The following is a 15058-nucleotide window of genomic DNA, read 5'->3' as shown; positions in this document are numbered from 1 at the left end:
GGCGCGCTGCGTCGTGCGGCGACGGGGGGTGGGGAGGTGGGAGTCGCGCTGTGGCCACACGACCTGGGACTCGCTGCGAGGTGTTTGCCGGCATCCGCTCTCATTACAATCTGAGAGCTTCCGGCCCTTACAGAGTGAAATGAGGACATGGGTGCACGTGGGTTTTTTTGTTGTTCTGTGTACATGCAAGTGTTTGGTAATGTTTAATATAGACATTAATTCACGTATTACTCTACACATATATATTGTCCTCAAGACAGATTGTGAATATTGTATATGCAGGACGTATACATCGATATATGTTGTTATGCAAGTAAAATCCCTCACAATGTACTTAAAATAAATCTGCAATTATCATTTGAAAATAATAAGAAACATTTTAATATCCGTTTAAACAAATTTTATTTTGAGAGTGAATGTTGACTGGACTGAACAAAAAAAATGCAAGCGTACGATGTCACTGTTTCACTTGTAATTGTGTAACTCGCGGTCCGTATATTGTAGACTTGTATTGATGTGGATGTGAGATTTCCATGAAAGTCTCCTGGAATAAAGTTATCCCTTTGATCTTCCAACATGCTCACAATTCCGAAACCGCATAAAAAATGATCACTTTCATCTTTTTACATAGCATCATTTACATGCCTTTTAAGTGCTTCCCATTCATCAAATTATCTCTGTTGGGCCATATACGCCTTAAGTTATATCTTTTAAGATAGGAGTCGGGAGACCGGCAATGTAAAGGGTTAACGGTCCGAACAACACCCACTATTGTTTGAGACGGCACGCCAGTGTGGGTGTAAGTTTTAAAGGCCATCACTCACAGCGCGCCTTGTGCTTCTCATGGAACACCCTTGGCGAGACTTGACCCAAGATGCTTGCTTTGAGTTGGCATGTTTCCGCACAGACCCCACGCATGCCCCCCCCAGCCCCGTTACTTGGCATTACCAACAACAACCGCCAGAGGCCACGTGGAACGCTGACAACTTCCTGGGCATCATTCAGCGAGTGACAACCTGCATGTCACTTGTACTGGTAGGAACCTCCTGGTTACACCAGCCCACAGGGGATTATTGTGTCCGTCCGTCGTGCATCCAAAAATGGGAGGGGTGGGGCTGGGTGGAGAGGGGAGGGTGGGGCTGGATGGGGGGGGGGTGGGGAGGAACTGGTCACCCCGTGGTGCCCTTATAAAACTCAACGTTTAACCTACTCACGCCGGCTTGTGCCCGCCCTCGCAGTCGGGCATATTTGCGGAAAACACCACGCCGCCGTTGACCCTGGCCATTGACCGAGCAACCCAACGTTCCTACCAGCTCCCTCCGCAGGAATGTGTTTACCTCGTGGCAGTTCTGGCCAGGAAATGTTCACCCTGCTCGCCACCACGTGTGGGCGTTCAGCTCGAGAAAATGACATGCAGGAAGTAAGGCTTTGATAACACGATGTAACACAATGTTTGTTCCTGAGCAGTAAGTGTTATTTATAGTTAAGATGTGGTGATGTTCAGTACCATTTGCACATCGATACTAGAATTTGATGCTACTTCGTAGTATTAAATATAATGCTGTATTGTAATTGTAATACTGTATTGTTCCATATTCCCCAAATAAGCCTCGCTTATTCTCAAGACTACCTTTTCAGGAGGGTCCTGCATTGGGATGTTTGACCAAATCCATCGATTACTTTTGACATGAAATCAGGAAAAATACATGCATTTTGAGGAAGTAACGACTCTTAAAGCTACACAAAAATGAAACGGTTGTTGCACTTGGCACTTTCAACTCAATCCTATGATGCTTTGTATACCCTGGTGATCTCCCATCTGAATTACGAACCAGGCTAAGGCAGGGCCGGATTAAGGTTCTGTACAGTTGTTGGTACTGCTGCTGCTGCTGCTGTCCATGTCACTACCACAGCTATCACTCGCTAAATAGGACATCAACGCTTGTCTTCCCTTGCACTACTCTCTATTGAGAATGAGATTCTGTGATAACTACAATTTAAAGAAGTTATTACGAATTTTGCAATGAAACATCTCGAAAAGTTCATCTCCGGTGTTAATTTCTCTCACCTTGTGAAAAAGTCGATTGACATGACTACCTCTTTGCATATACACTGTAACTATCCTTGCTATATATAAAAATATATTTATTCAAGAAGATATCTTGGTTAAAAAATTTTCTCATATAAAAAAAAGATAGGCCATTTAGTTTTCGTAGGCCCTAGGCATGGTGCATTCTATGGCCTATTGGATAATACGGCCGTAGGCCATTCTGAAAAGAGTGTGGGAGACGAGGTGTATTGCCAATGCTGTAATTATTAATGTGTACTAACCACTAAAGAGAGTAGACCATGTAAGCCAGGTCTCTATATAGTAGCGTTAACAGCAATATTGTATTTCTCTATTCACTGATGGCGAGTTTTTATTCCAGCCCATGTGCGTGTGTGACGAAATTGTGTGCATGTCAGTGCAAGAACATCTCAACCACTCGCATCCTAGCCTTTATGCTACACACATTTGGAATGTTTACTGAGAAGTGTCGAATTTCTTTTGTGATGACAGAAAATGAATATGACCATATCATCATCATTACACTATAAAATACATTTCAACTATAAATGAACTATAAATGAACTATAAATGAAAATATGTTTTCCCTCTGTTAGTTGATGACCTTAGTATGCAGCTGGGAAACATATGTTCAAAATAGCGACGAGACAAGTTGACAAATATCATCTGAAACTGAAACAAAATCAGTTTATTTCCACACAGGGCAGTTGCGACGAAAATGCATGAAGCCAATTAATGTTCGCTGTGAATTTTAAGGGAATGATAACCGTACAATTTTAAAATAATAAATTCGCTGCTGGTTGAAGCCCTTCGCAAGCCACTGCCACCTCTCACGACCCTGTAGGTAATGATCCACGAAGCACCTGCACATGAACCGAATTCATCGCTCCATCTGCTCAGTGGATGTACTTACGGACACGTTCCAGCCCTTGGCTGCCACTCCATTACAGTAGTAGTAGGATTATTATTGATCATTGTCCCTTCCATCGACGTCATATCCTGTCCAAGCCGACTTTTATTCACGGTTGTAACGGTGCAATGTACCTGCGTATTTGCATTAATCCACGTGCTCCTCTTTTAATGCATCTCAATGCAATTCCAAGAATGCATCTCTCCATGCTTATTGGATAATTTGTTATTCTCACGTGTGTTTTAACATGGCCATATATTTGCTTTGGTGGCAAAACGGCGTCACTGTCTTCCCAAGAATGTGGCAATAAAAAGCACCCGAAGCACCCTTGGCATGATTTGGTCACGGCAGATACGCAGAGTGTCCACAAGAGATGAGTTCGGACTTGGAGGGGGGGGGGGGGGGTTACACGTTACCCAGCCACGCTACAGCCGTACGCAAGTCTTCCGCAAGACACTGCAAGCGCGCTCTGAGTGCTGCCCATTAACTCAGCCACGGTCGATATGCCTTGCGATCGCTCCCGACTCGCTTCCCCCGGCTTTGTGCCGGCATCAGCAGCAGCAGCAGTCGTAGCTAGCCGGGCTGCATGTGGTGTCAATTAGCCGTGTAGCGTTTATGTTCATTGGCGTGATTTAGCAATTATGGCATCTTGTAAAGTTGCACCGGTTCATCATTGCCTTAACGGGCACGCGCAGGTGTAGAATGTGCGTTCAAGTTACAACCCACTGCTGGATGAGGACCCGCACCGTGCGTGTGGGTTGTGGGGGTTGTTTGGCCATGCTTTAGCATACTGGTTAGTATGGGTGGGGAAATGTGGACCATAGGCATGGGAGCAAGAAATACTGGCAGGCTATGTATGAGTGCCACTGTGGTGAGATTGTAACTACCTCGCCTGATATACAGGGGTCGTGGGTTCGATCCCAACCCTGACGCCTGCTGTATATTTGGAGTTTGAACGTGGATTTTCCCCAGGGTCTTCCGGTTTTCCCCTCCACATTTTAGAAACGTCACGCGTTTAGAGTATTTGGCTGCTATACATTTCCACGTAATGAGCTACTTCCTTGAGCTATCATTTGTGGCCAGCTCAGTGGGCCTTACCTGGTCAAAAAAAATAGTTGGAGTAAATATACTCTGCGATGAAGTACAAGCACCTTCGTGATAGCCATGCGCTCTACAAATGGCGCGAAGGATAAATGTACGTGTTCAGGATTGTGCTGTGTCCCAGCGTTATTAGCGCATATGTGTGAGAGTACGATCTTGCACGTGTCTGTCGGTGCACGTGTTTGCGTGCACCACGCGTGTCTCACGCACGCGACCAATTTATTCGTGCATTTGTTGATATTGCGCACATCCCTTTCCACAGTTTAATCCCCCAAACACAATGGAGGCTTAATGGTTTCCAATTGTGTATGTTTTTTGTTGTTGCCTAGTCAAACCAGGCATGGCTGGTTTGGCAGACCTGCTTATATATGCGATACGGTTTAATACTGTATATTTAAAATGTTAGAACTGCATTCGTGTCATTGAGTAATGCATTGTGGCATCTACAAGATGAAGCGAATTCATTTTGCTGACATCTTTATGAAAGTCCTCAAATTGCCTCCCATCATGGTGTCCTATGGTCACAGTCTTCCTCCTTATAAACTCACCGTTGGCAATGTGCACTATCGCCATTCAAAATCTTAAAATGACTCCTCAATGGCAGCAGTCATTATGACGCAGTCGTATCACTCTGTATTTAAACACAATAATTATATTTTTATTTGCCACATTTTCAACAAAAACCAACGGCAATGTCACTTGCGTAAAATACTTTGAAATAACCCGAATGTGGTCATCAACATCTATCTTTAGCCAGGTGATCCGCTACTTCCCACGCGACTGAGGCTCACATCCCAGTTGCCACCGGGGAGTCTGCGCCACGAATCCACTTGGGGTCTGCACGGTTGCAGTTCTGTGCTCGAACCCCTACAACCACACTCTCTCACTACCCGCGTGTGTGTTTCCTGTCTACGCACATTCCAATAAAATGACAAAGAAAACTGTTTGGTATATGGATTCTATCTGGTGCCCAAAGCTACTTTTACTGGAGTCACAGAGTCAAAATACACTGTTAAAGTGCAGCTCATAAGTAAACAGATATATGACCCTATGCCTGAAACCTATGACAATCATATTAGCGCTTATCGCAGTCGGATGGCCTGCCATAACTGATCATTGTTCCATTCGTCAATGGAAGCCAATGCATGTGTTCCCACAAAATAAATGTACCACTTTTTCACCAAAAAATGGGGAAAACAGAGGACAAAATCAATAGGATATGATTAATCCTGAACTCTTCTCGCTTTGCTTTACGCAAAAAAGATAAACACACACAGGCGTCTGTGGCAGAATGAGCTTGCCTGCTCGTATTTTCACACGTACAAATGTAGACTGAGCTCCGTTCATATATATTTACTGTACCCTTTTTGAGAAATGTCTATTATATACCTAAACTTAAAGCTTTGTATTTTATAGAGCAAAAGCGAACTATCAGGAGGTTTTATATATGGATATACTGGTTCCTATCATAATAATATGGAATTTCCCCACTGCTCTAAACTATCTCCGAGCTTGGCAAAGCACGTGGTAACAGAATGTACCCTTTTTTTCAAAATGAGCTCATTCGGTGAGTGGCGGTTTTATCCACGACTGGATGAAGGATTCTCAATGCTGTTTACTTCACGGTGATTCGTGTGATCATACATCGCCACGCTGGTGAGCGTGGGTCGCTAATGTTGAGTGGGCCCACGATCAGCTGTGGCCGGACCGGCAATCTTTGTCGGGTCACGAGGTTCGTAGCGTGGGGCCACGATCACTGCTCCGCTGCTCCGTCTCAGATTGGGGTTTCATTTTTAAACGTCTCTTCGACAGCCCCATATGCACTATCAGACTTCGTATCTTGAACGCATCGCCTTATCTTTGAAAGCTACATCACAAATACTTGTCAAAGCCACCTCACAGTGCAAGTGTCTTGCTGTGAAGGAAGCAATTTGTTGTTCTCTCATTTCAGGTGGGTGGGGGACATAAACCAACTGTCCAGATGATCAACAGCATTGATCTCACGTGATCATTTACACGTGTCTGAGCACGTGCTCGCATGCCCACACAGTTGGTGTTTCACGGCTCTCATTTGCCACTGAACGCCATTTACACAATCGCTGATTGTTATAAAGTATTCTGTGTTTGTGAAAACTACATTTTTCCACTAAACTGAGTCAAATCTAAACGTTCTTTCCTAAAGGCACACACATTGTTGTGAGAAAGCAGCATACACAACACTTGCGAATGTGACTTGTATTTGTGAATTCAAGGGGCTAATTAGTGTTGATAATTTCAAACAAGGGGGGGCCACAGGGCGATATGTTAACTACCTTGCCTGGTATACAGGAGGTCGTGGGTTCGATCCCGAACCTGGTGGCTGTATATTTGGAGTTTGCAGGTTTTCCCTGTGTTCATGTGGATTTTTCTCCTCCACATTTAGGAAACACGCGTTTCCTAAGTGGCTGTAACACATTCCCACACGATTAGCCAGTTGTGGTCAGCTCGCTTCTGAAAAATAGCTATATAGATAGCTCAGTGCATGGACTCTCCAGGTGAAATGAACATATTGTTGAGTAGTTCAATGTGTCAATCCACTCCTCAACGAGAACCACCTCGCGGAGTGCACCATTGTCTCAACTGCCATTGCAGAAGTTGAAATTGAACGAGCGACTCGTGCACTCGGCATAGCACAATTGTCTTGTGGTTGTTATTGTTTGACTTACATCCCACTGGGATTTTTGCACTCAGCGTTGAAATACGGTGTTTTTCTGGAAGACGTTGCTGGTTTTTCCTGGATTTTTCTGTTGCGTGTAGTCACTTTAGGATGTTTCTTGTTCATGTTTTTGTTTGTTGCGGTTGCACCCGAGTCAAGAGCCGCATGGCTCACATGGTTATACCTAATAAATGTAACTCAAACTGAATACGGTGGTGCATGAACGGGCACCGACATAGATCAGTGTGGGCATACTGTAAAATTAAACTCGGCAAACCATCGTTGGGAATGAATGCGTTGTTACATCATCGTGTTTTGTGTTTGGTGTTGTTGCCCTTCCCCTGTACCCCCCGATTACCACGGTTGGCTCCGTATGGTGCGAAATAAGTTCTAATACTTCTGAAGTACCATTATAAATTAATCTCATAAAATTGCGCAAGAAGTCTGGTACATTACCCTCGCCCCTGTGATTGCGTTCCGAGGAAACCCTACAAAAAGCATATCAAATAAACAATTACTCTGCATCAAAATAAAACATTATCTGAGAGAAGATGAAATGGTTGGAAGGAAGTTGGAGAGAAAATGTATATTTTAAAAGAGCTGATGTATGCAGTGGCAGCTGCGCACGTGAGTGCAGCGTCATGCAAATCGGTGTCAAAAGACGGAGGGTGCCGAGATAACTTGACTTTGCAGCGCAATGAAGTCTCCTTCTCAATTGTGTAGCCGATGAGGCGTTCTAATGCTCCTGCATTCAACCTCTTTCTGCCCCATGTCTCGTGGTCAATAGATGTTCATTATGTTACCAGTTTCATAAGGCAAGCTGAGTTGTAATGAAATATGTGTGCAAATTATACCTTGATGACGAGGGGGGCTTTGGTGGATTAAGCCGAGTAGACATGGCAATAGTTGTGGCGGTAATGGAACATTCTTTATTGAAACGATGTTCAATAATTGTGAGAGAGAAACACATCCTGCATATTGACACTGGCCTGAAGGCGTCTCCAGCAATCTGAATGACATGGTTAGGGCAGGTCGGGGGAATTTACTTGGCCTATGTTCATTAGTACGCCATCCAATCATTTTCAGTGGAGGGTATACAAACTGTCGGCCCAAAATACACAGAATGCCATGGCTCCGAGTGTTTGTCTGAAATGTTCTGGGAAATGTATGAAATGTATAAAACTGTATGAAATGATCTGTTATGTACAGTTGTGTTCCTCCATAGAATGGTTGTACCTTGTCAAAAATGAACATTGTTGTCGATCAACGGAGCATCTCTAGTAAGCCAGATGTCTTGGTCTATGGTGCTTGTAAATTTTAAATTGAGATGCATTTATACCACTCCTAACTCATAAGAGTTACTTAGTTCCTGGAAATAAATGTTGGTTATTTGAGACTAGGTTCTTAATTGTGTTCAATTCATGAATCTCTCTCCAGTATTGCCAAAGGACATTTGTATTTTCTGTTTCAAAAGAGGGGTTGAGGCGAATTTTAAAATAAAACGTAAGATGCTGGAAATGTTTATTGGTTATTTTGTATATCTTCATAATTAAGATTTCATAGCAATAAAATATTCAAGGAGAGGAGCTATTTAACATGGTTAAAGTCATAGTAATGGGGTTGTTAAAAGGTACAATGTAAGCCAAGCAAATGTCAAAAACACAATTGCTGCAGTCAACAACGCTGCAAAAAGCTAGCTCAATATTTCACATGCAATTTTTATAACTCAAATTTACAAGCATGTGCAGATCCACGTAACCAGGCTCTTATCGGGATTTGTGAGCAGTCTGGAGTAAAACAGAGTAATATCTGGTTATATGATTGAATGGTAAAGCGATTATGAGAATATTCAAGCAATTTATCTCTTTTTCTCCAATTATGTTGAATTTATGGGTCCCACTGTGCGTACAATTATGAATTGGGACGATTATATGAATTATTTAATAGGTGCTGGTTTTAACGGAACATCTACTTTCACATTGGATTAATCATTGTTTATGAAGTGTGAAATTTTACTTAAATTATAATCTCACTCTTGATTTTCTTTGGACCAGAGCAGACTATAATACCAAGTGAGATGCTTCCACAGAAGGTGCAAGATTTCAAGGAACTCCTCTTGTGTATGCACGTGACGTTTGGCTGGATGGACGAGTTGAGATTGCCAACTGCAATTTAGTCATTCAAAACGGCGTGCTTTGTTTGTTATCTCTGTTCTACTTATGTGTGGTCAAGATTTTAGTTTTACATTTTCTCCTTGGAATCCTGTGTTTTTAGCCTGCCAAATGATAATACGGTTTGAGCATTATATGAAACAATGTAACGGCAACGCTTCGTAACGAGATGGCACGTGTGAGGTACAGCACATCAAGCAGGCTGCCTCATCTGTGTTAAGTACTCTCTCTCTCTCGGGTGTTTTAGTTTTCTCCAGCAACGTTGGCTTCAAAGAGAAGACTCTCGTGAAGATGTTGAGATAAAGTGAGACCTGCCTGCATAAAACAAATAAATAATAGTAAATATATGCATGCTCATGCATTTAATGAGGCACCAGTAAGTCTGTTTGAGGGTCTCATAAATTAGCGTCATTGCCAAGATTTGCAGATCAAAGTGTTAGTCTGCCATATGCCTATAATGTAAGAAGTGTGTGTGTGTGCTAGATTCTTCAGAAGTTTCCTCTAAAAATGAACTAAACGGTCATTAAAGATTGGAATGTTAATGGATTACACTATCGTTGTGTAGTGAGTCACTTCGCATACACTAATAGTAGGAGGCACATACGTTTATTCTACACTTAAACGCTTCTGCTCACACACGGGATGACTACAGACGGGTCAGGACAGCCGGCACGCTGCCTGACCCACGACGCTGAGGAGACGAATGCGCAGCACGACGGGTTCCATTCCAAACGACAGCCCCAATCCAGCCTCGGGACCTCCCTTTGATGCCCCCAGCGTGGCCTGGCTCCGCCCTCGGCCACGCCCCCTTCTGGAACCTACCAGAAGGTTCTGGGCTATACGTCACGTGTCCCCTCTGTCACCTTTGCCCTACATCCCTTACCCCGGCCAGTCACGTGCCCTGTTAGCCGACCAGGCTGCTACGTCCTCAGATGCCCTCTCTCTGCCAGCAACCAGCGCTATGCACCCTCGTGACCCATTCCAGGGCACTGCATGGCTCTGCCGGCAGGTCGGCTGCTACACCCACAATTCCCCTCTCTGCCAGTAACCAGCGCTACGTTCCGTAGTGACCCCTTCTATGTCACTACACTTGTATTACAAATCTGATATGTATGGCCCATGAATTCGGTGAACATTTAATTGCATTTGCTAAAATCTGGATATTGGTCCGGTTTTACATTTTCTGGTCTCATGCTCAACTCATTGGGGTGCTAAGGTGGTGAGATGTGTCAACTGCCTCGCCTGATATACAGGAGGGTGTGGGTTTGATCCAAACCCTGACACCTGTGTATTTGGAGTTTGTATGTTTTCCACGTGGTTGCGTGGATTTTTCTCCATGTCCTCCGGTTTTTCCCTCCACGCGTTTTAGAGTATTTGGCTGCTTACATTTCAAGATGATAAGCCACTTAGTTGAGTTATCAATTGCGGCGAGAACGATTCTGAAAAAGATCTATATAGCTGGGTAAGTCTTTCATGGTAAAATAAAAATTGTTTACAGTTTAGTTTTTGTTTCGTGATATAGTGAAAGGGCAGGGCAACCTGAGTAGTGTACGAGTTTGGCAGACGAGTAGGCAGGGTCCGGGCAGAGCTAGCGGTTCAGTGGGCGTGGTCATGTAAAATTGGGCGGGGCTGGCAGGGAGCTGTCACCTCGCCACGTGTCCTGTTTGTGGTAGACACGCAGTGGTAGCTGTATAAATGCAGGAACCCTGCCAACGAATGTCTATAGATGCGGGATATAAATGATCAACTTTGCAGCCATGTGGCTAAGAGTGTACGTTTGCATAATTTGCGTTGTTAATAAGGCAAAGGTTTTGTTTGTCAGTTTACCACCATTTGTGGTGAAATACCAAACTGAATTGACTTGTCATGCTCCGACCAAGTGAAATATAGAACACATGCTCTCTGATGTTTAAATGCTGCCTAAAGGCAAGTAGCCTGGCATGATGGGCACACAACAGGGTTTTTTTATGTACAACAGTTGCTAAAATATCAAAGATGCTTTACCATCCAGTTTCGTTCACATTTTAATTACGTAGCTTTTCCCCCAATCAGAATCGCCACCAAAGTGTGCATTCTCCCAATTCTTTAAGCTCAAACGAAGTGAACTCACAACAGCTTCCGAGACTGTTTCTCAACAATTTCAGCGAGAACCTCCTAAACTGGATGTGTTAAATTATTTTGCAGCAACCTAAATTAAACATGACCATTGTCTGGCTGAGTGGCTGCTTCGCGTAATGGAATTAGGGTAATGGATTCTGAGAGAGTCTCCTTCTGCATTAGCAAGTGTACCGCCCGAGGGTAGACACGCAGATAAAGGTTGGCGAGGTCTGTGGGAGTGCCGGTATGGGAGGAGATGGGCTGTAAAAAAAAATGTCATTTTCATAAACCTTGGGCTCGTCTCTCATTCCATTGCGTGAGCCAGGAGTGGTGCAACCGGGACTTCTGGTCACGTGGGGCTGCTTTAATAATGCAAGGAAGCAGATATAGAAGCCTTTTCATCTCATTGCCCCGTGGCTTCTCGCGGGCATGCTTACACAAGCCGGGGACCCTGCAGCGGCAGATGGGAGGATTAAGCGGGGAAGCGCGCCATAATGGGAACACCACAACACGTCCATCATCAAACATCCCTGCGCATTTGTGCGTCTGATTTTGTTTTGGCAAACGTGCATATGTATGTGTACAGTGCGAATCTTATATTGCCCGTTTTTGCTGGTAGATGATTGTATGAGATTATATATAATAGCAGCCAACTGCCAAAGTCTGCTGCCAAAGTACAAAAGTTAAATCTTGGCCCTGTTTGTTTGGCTCAACGCTTTAAATCAAGGCGTGTAATTGGCAATCATTGTGTGTGTGTGTAGATACAGTATTGCACACACACCCACACGCACACAGTGGGACGTCATTATGAACAGCGCAGCTCAAACAACATCGATGCCATTTTAATGATTCACCATCGTCAGCCACGATCGATCCACTGCTGAATGAAGGCTCTCTCCATGCTGTCGCCAGCTCACGCCATCTTGCGATGCAACAATCCAAGTCGCACCTGCTAAGGTGGATGTTCGAGTGCATGGTGCATGTCGCGCTCAGATGGTGTGTGATCACCTGCTGCTATTGAGAACTCCTTCACACCTGCCGAGGTTCAGAATTGAATCCGGGGTTAAGGAGGAATGGATATAATCTATCTTCATTTGAAGCTTTCGTGACTGCAGGAATCCATACTCTTTGGTTCTTTCGGTAATGCCACGTAGGTATAAAATGAAATAAATCACGATGTTTCTGGCACAACACAAGCGTCTATCATCAGGTGGGGAAGCATGATATAATCTATTTCCGAGTTAGGCGTTTCTAATGATCTCACCAGTGCAAGTTTTAAGCCCATGGCTACAGAATCGTGGCACAACTCAGTCCCTGGGACTGGGCACGTTCGCGCTTACTTCGGCACTCTCAGCTCTCTGAGAGGCGTATCGAGTGCCAGGAGGGGCGGGTGTGGAATTTGTGAGTTAATCCTGCAGTGTTGTGTCTGGAATGCCACAGGGAAACATTGATTTGACCATGGGGATTTTTGCAGACCGCTTTAAGAAAGCGGGGCACCATGCACAGGTATTCAAGTACATCTCTATGCTTGGGGATATTTTCTTGCATGTGGCTGATTTGTTTACTTTTAATGATCAGTTTAAAAGAACAAAGGATAATTATAATACACTACACTTTGATGTTGTTCACAGTGTAGCATTTAGAAGCATTTTTTTCCAGATCCCAAAATTCATCAGCAAATGTAATACTGTACTGTACAGTACTGGTACATCGACCCAGTGCTCAAAATGGGCCAGGATGTGACGATAAGCCTTACCGGCCCTTCTTAGAACATCAAGACACATAACCGGCACTTTCACATCGGTTCCTATTCCTACGCTACAATATTTCTGCAAACGTCAGTTATACATGGGCTACAGGAAAAATAGGTTTTGTACGCGGGCCTTATACATTTCCACTGAGACCACTGCTTATACTGGTGGTATGAACATATTGTATGTGTAATCGTGTATGTTTAAGCTTCATTGTCACACTACGTTCCATCACTTTTATTGTCATTGTGCTATCATCATGCTGGCACAGATTAGGCCTGTAGTGCGGATTTGATATCATGTACCAGGTAGAGAGAACCCGCTGTTGCACGTGATCGTGGATAGCGACGGTGGGTAAAGAGTTCATACTTCAGCAGCATGCATACGAATTGAGATCTTGAATTATGGGATAACTCGGCCCATCATCCCTCCCTGGGGTTGTTAAAGTGAGTACCACTGTGGCAAAGTCAGCAGTGGTCGTCCTCCCATTTATTCAATGAACTGTCACGATTCGGTGTCGCGATTTAGTCGTGTCCTGATTGTAGTGGCTGGAGGGGTCACATGAACCCGTGACATACAACATCGTAAATTAACAATTTACAGCTCTGGCAATCCACTGCTGGATGGAGGTGGTCATGAGGGTTGTTTGTCCATACTTTGCCCTGATAAGTGATGGTTAGGTGGGGGGGGGAATACTTGCTCACGTGCCCCTGATGTTAGCTCTGGCCAGGAATCGAACCCATGTCCCTGGGTTTATAGCACAGTGCCATAATCATTACACTTCCACTCCTCCCCAAACAAAATTAAAATCATTGATTCTTCTACATGCAGGTTTTATGATTGTATGGATTGTGAGCTTATGGAATCGATACTGTATTAATCAATTAGTCAATGCATCTTTACACCCCTCGTAAATAATGTGAGCTAGGCCAGCTGGGAGCCCCACGATGGATAAGTGATCGATTGTCGTTGTGGCAAGCGGGGCCGGTAGAAGTGGTTCAACTAAACCACGTGACTCCACTTCATGCAATTGAAAATTCATGTTTACAAGAAAAAGACCACTTTATAAGTCCTAAAAGGCAGCCGTCATAAGATGAGCCACAAGCACTGTGCAAATGATCAAAGCACCTAGCACATTTTATTATTTAAACATTCAATACACTCACGCATATGATGTCAGGCCCATCTGTATAAGTAGTGGCTAATTATGATGTGTGTCTATGTATGGATGTATCTTTTCTCTGGACAACCTGTACTAGATTGCGCCATCAATTTCAACGATTAAGGAGTAATTTTGAAGCTCACGATGTGGTTTACGAGAACACGGTCAACATTCCGAGAGAAAACAAAATACAGTTAACCGATAATTCGGCTTATCAGCCCTGGTACTGCTTAATCCACTCAACCATTTGCGATGGGAGCCTTGTATCCACATTTCAAAATCATACAATAGATAGATGTATAGGTGTGAGCCTGGGGGAGGGGGGGGCATTTAATCTCAACTAAACTATTTTTACCAGCTAAGATCCACTGGGCTGTGTAGCTATCACAAATGATAGCCCAACGAAGTGGCTTATCATGTGGAAACTTATAGCAGCCAAATACTGAAAATGTGGAGGGAAACACTGGAGGACCCATAGAACAATCCACTTGACCACGGGGAGAACATGCACACTCCAAATATACAGGGGTCAGGATCAAACCCACGACCTCCTGCGTACCAGGCAAGGTAGTTAACATCTCGGTGGCCTTCCCACTGTTGTATGAACTGGTGAGGGATTCTTCACCCTGGCTGATAGACGGGCTATCCGCAAGACACTATCCACTCATGCGCTTTTTGGCGTCATCTGGTCCAACCCATGTGAGACTAGGCTCTAAGGAAAGCTGTCTCGGGTGTGGACCAATCAACTTCAAGCACAGTGCACATTATCAGAGTTATGTTTTTTGTTTGCATTATGACTGCAGGTATTGTGGTTTATGTAAACATGACTCCTTGTAAAAAAAGGTGTCAGTTTTGTTGCCAGATAGAAGGGTTGCCAGATAGAAGGGTAAAAAAACAATAATTTTTTACAACGTAGAATTTTTCATGTATTACTTACTGTTAGTAACTCAGCTTATTGTAGAGTATAGTAAGTTTACTGATGATGCTATGTAGTTTATACTTTAGTTTGTCATGCAGTTTATACTGTAGTTTTTTACGTGGTTGTTTAGTAACTACAGCTACATACTATTAACATTCCTTTCCTTTGTTAATGCTCCCCCACT

Source organism: Lampetra fluviatilis, chromosome 19 (genome assembly GCF_964198595.1).
Source record: "Lampetra fluviatilis chromosome 19, kcLamFluv1.1, whole genome shotgun sequence".
Taxonomy (NCBI): domain Eukaryota; kingdom Metazoa; phylum Chordata; class Hyperoartia; order Petromyzontiformes; family Petromyzontidae; genus Lampetra; species Lampetra fluviatilis.
Note: the sequence above shows the minus strand (reverse complement) of the source record.